The sequence below is a fragment of the Penaeus japonicus genome, unplaced genomic scaffold, assembly GCF_977035675.1.
Source record: "Penaeus japonicus unplaced genomic scaffold, GWHDUDI00000001_assembly GWHDUDI00000004, whole genome shotgun sequence".
Classification (NCBI taxonomy): domain Eukaryota; kingdom Metazoa; phylum Arthropoda; class Malacostraca; order Decapoda; family Penaeidae; genus Penaeus; species Penaeus japonicus.
This window is the reverse complement of record NW_028234406.1, coordinates 47,855,716-47,858,215: the sequence shown is the minus strand read 5'-3', so window position 1 is coordinate 47,858,215 and position 2,500 is coordinate 47,855,716. Positions and strand designations below refer to the sequence as shown.

The following is a 2,500-nucleotide window of genomic DNA, read 5'->3' as shown; positions in this document are numbered from 1 at the left end:
TTACTAAAGGGAATCAATGTACATAGGTACGAACATATTATCATGTACGTTTATGTGTAGCAGGGCGACGAGAAGAGGACGAGGACGAGGAGGAGGAGGAGGAGGAAGGGAGGAGGAGGAGGAAGGGAGGAGTAAGACCAGGGGAAGGAGAAGGTGAATGATAAGGACGAAGAGGAAGAGTAAGTGTGCTCGCCGCGGAATGTGTTGGGGTGGCCACTGCGCCCGGAGCTTATACTACCAAACTTAAGATTCAAAAGTTATCACAGAGCAATATATATACATGCATAGACGTAGCAATCAATAGTGCTTGTTGTCGTTTTTTAAAGACCAATGCGAAAGCCGCTACATCAATCACTGGTCATGGGTACAAAAAAGAAAAAAAATACAACAAAAAGACTAAATGGCAACTTTTACAAAGCCTCACAAAACAATCTGTTTGCTTGTTTTTCTGTATAGAACTTTTTCGAATGTGTATGTACAAGATGCCTTAACTTGGAAAGTAACACCGCAACAAGTTAGTGGTAATGATATGTCGCAGACAAAAGAAATAAGACATGTGTACAAATTCCTGATCATCATTACAACTAGACTACAGTTGCAATGCTGTGCAATGTTAACAAATAAAGAGAGGAGGAAAGAGGAAAACGAGGAGGGTGTGGGGTGGGGGGTGGGGGGGGGGTCCGCTACCACATGGTTGAGATTAAATGAATACAAAATCGACGGAAACCAAAATTAAGAAGACATTTCATTATCGATTCTCGACCATGGGTTTACAAAATGGACCTTTACCTTTCTAGAAATACATCCCCCCCCCACCCGGGAACGAACAGAAAATAAAATATCAGGTAAAATTTCCTTCCCTATACTGCCAGAAGTGTGTGCATGATTTCCTCTCTGGTTGCATAGAATTGCGAAGTGTTGCATTGAGCTAGAGGTTGCAGGCAGGCTCCACGGAGACAAAAATGACCTCTGATATATGACGAAAGGTTGTGCGTGTTAAAGCGATGGATAGACAGACAGACAAAAAGACAGATAGATAGGTAAGTGAAAAGACAAAGAAAGACATGAAGATAATATTCATGGGAATGATGAAAACGGAAACCAGTAACAGACTTCCGAGTCTGCGAACTGCCACACTACGCAAAGAGGAGACTGATGCTGACAGTAGCATCACTATACATAGATATTAGACTTATCAAACATGATCCAAATGAAATGGATTGTAAAATTGGCGGGAAAATAACCTAGTCTTTTCTATAAACAACAAAAACAATAGCCTCTTCACTTCAGGTACTAGCAGACAGTGACGGTGGAATGAATATATGAGAGAGAGAGAGAGAGAGAGAGAGAGAGAGAGAGAGAGAGAGAAGGGGAGGGATGAGGACAAAGAAGAACCATCTGGCCTCGTCTGTTGGGGGTTGGAATGGTACATGTAAAGGCGTCAGAAGTGTCTTTTTCAAAATGTCTTCTTCTTCCGTATGTTAGCGATGAAGGTACTTAGTTTAGAGGGGGGGGGGGGCAGATAGGAGCAGGGAGGGCACGTTCTTCCCTTGGGGGGGTCGTGGTCCCGGCCTCTGGATTAGAGCGAGGACGAGTGGAGCGATGTGGAAGATACAGTGGAAGAAGTGTCAGTGCCATCTCACACCGTCTACGTGGACTAGGAAACAGTCGGTCAGCAAACTCTCCAACGGCAGACTCTGCTACGTGTCTCTTGCTGGCTTCAGCACTCGCTTCTCTGTCGCGTGACCTTTGTTTTTCCATTCGCACGAAGATGGTCCTCGAGAAGCGCTCCTGGAGAGGCTTGCTGTGACATTTTCTTTCTTCTGACCAACCGAAAGTAAGGAGCGACACGGGAGCATCTTGTCTGAATATTTCTTCACCAAAAATAAATTAGATTTTTTTTTTCTTGAAGACCAATGCAACATCAAAAACTATCGAAATTTCGTTGATGGATTATTCCAGCGTTTCAGGCATCAACATACACAAGTGCACATACAGACTTCGTTGGTTATTCGTTATCTTTGTCTCAACAATGCACAGTCTATTTAAATAAAACGGAGAACATACAGGAATTGGCCGTGCAGACAGCTACCACATTGATACAGAAGTTAGCTGGTGTGAAAGTATAGATATGGACATTACACTCACACATATATGTATATAGAGAAACCCTACGACATACATATATCACCTGCCCTCAGTGAGGGACAGGGAGGTGTGTTTCTACACGATTAAAACTGCCGTAGGTGTAATCGTTATTTTTACTGCCTGTTGTCTATATCTAGTTCATCAAATCACTACTAGTTTAAATGTGTTTCCCTTTAAGTAATCCCTTTTCACTGCAGAGATAATTCCGGTTGTCAAGGTAACACCAGAACTTTAGATAGAGTAATTTCCGAAATAGATCAATCAAACCTTCTGTTGCGAGTCAAAGCATTGCTTGTCTTCCCTCTTTTTATCATGTCTTCGTCGATCTACCTAATACTGTCAGTTAAATTAC

The 2,500-nt window shown here is 42.6% G+C and overlaps 1 protein-coding gene across 1 annotated transcript in view; it reads right to left on the bottom strand.

The window, feature by feature from the left end:
- Positions 1 to 2,500, bottom strand: part of l(1)G0469 (lethal (1) G0469 NlpC/P60 domain-containing protein) — a gene marked incomplete at its 5' end in the record, with an annotated part of 8,975 nt that overhangs the window by 433 nt on the left and 6,042 nt on the right. Inside the window, 1 exon segment of the mRNA XM_043031573.2 lies at positions 1 to 2,500. This exon segment is cut by the window's left edge and continues 433 nt beyond it; it is cut by the window's right edge and continues 876 nt beyond it.